The 1173-nt window shown below is 42.2% G+C and overlaps 1 non-coding gene across 1 annotated transcript; it reads left to right on the top strand.

Annotated features, from left to right (window-relative positions):
- Positions 1–1094: 1094 nt before the first annotated feature.
- On the top strand, positions 1095–1152 carry LOC113456259. The gene has a single exon (XR_003377104.1). It is a non-coding gene; the product is annotated as a U7 small nuclear RNA (small nuclear RNA).
- Positions 1153–1173: the final 21 nt, after the last annotated feature.

Below are 1173 nucleotides of genomic sequence, written 5' to 3'. Positions count from 1 at the left end.
GATGGTTGTGAGCCACCATGTGGTTGCTGGGAATTGAACTCAGGACCTCTGGAAGAGCAGTCAGTGCTCTTAACCTCTGAGCCATCTCTCCAGCCCCTAGGATTCTTTTAATATATTTTGGCCATATTTTTTCCCCAACTCCTCCTAGTACCTCCCTATCTCCCTCTCCACTTCAGGAAGGGAGAAATAAGTCTGTGGAAAGGAGGCAGAAATGTTTTAAGAGCCAAAGGTGGTAGATGACTCCAAGAAAACAGAATCTTCCAGACACAACAGGATGGGTGCTCATGTGAACTCAGAGGGACTGAAACAGAAAGCAAAGACCCTAATTCAAGCCAGAGAAAATCCCAGCACAGAGAAGGATACACAAAGCCCCACCCTACTAGAAAAGAGAAGAACAAATTTACTCCATCGGGGTCACTGCATCAGTCAGCCAACTTTAGGGCAAGCAGCCCAGTTTTTGTGTGTTCTTTTGTTTGTTTGGTTGGCTTGGTATTGTTTTTCTTTTCAGTTTTGTTTGTTTGCTTTGATTTTTGTTTTGTTTGAGGGAGACACAAGGTTGCTTTTCAAGGCACTTAGACCTGTGGACAGGAGGGGAAAAAAAGCAATAGTGATACATAAAATCAGACGTCTAAATAGGATTAGCTGGCTTTCAAGACCATTAGAATAAGGAAAGAACACCAGGTACGACGGAGCACGCCTTTGATGCTGTCACTTGGGAGGCAGAGGCAGGTGGATCTCTGTGAGTTCCTGTCTCTAAATAAACAGGAATAAGGCTGGTTGGTAGCCCAGAACTGACAAGCCAGCCCTCAGGAGGTAGACACAGAATTGCTTAAGTTCAAGCCCGATGTTATTGGTCAACCTTATCTATGTTTGTGAGCTCCAAGTCGGGTCTATCTCAAACGACCAAAGGAAACTAAAACAAACAAACAGGTGGGGCTGGGGTAGAGTCAGGCATGCCTGAGATTCCGGCTTTGATTCCAGCACTGAAAATAATAATACTTCATAAAAATAATAATAATACAATCACCCAGAAACAACAAAAGGCAACTATACAAGAGAAAATGAAAAGACAAAGCACCAAAAAGAAATATATTCAGTGTTATAGCTCTTTAAGAATTTGTCTAGCAGATTTTCTGACTTTTGTCAACCCCCCAATTATAAGTATATATATAT

The sequence above is a fragment of the Microtus ochrogaster genome, chromosome 6, assembly GCF_000317375.1.
Source record: "Microtus ochrogaster isolate Prairie Vole_2 chromosome 6, MicOch1.0, whole genome shotgun sequence".
Taxonomy (NCBI): domain Eukaryota; kingdom Metazoa; phylum Chordata; class Mammalia; order Rodentia; family Cricetidae; genus Microtus; species Microtus ochrogaster.
The sequence above is the reverse complement of the archived record's forward strand: the minus strand, read 5'-3'. Positions and strand labels throughout refer to the sequence as shown.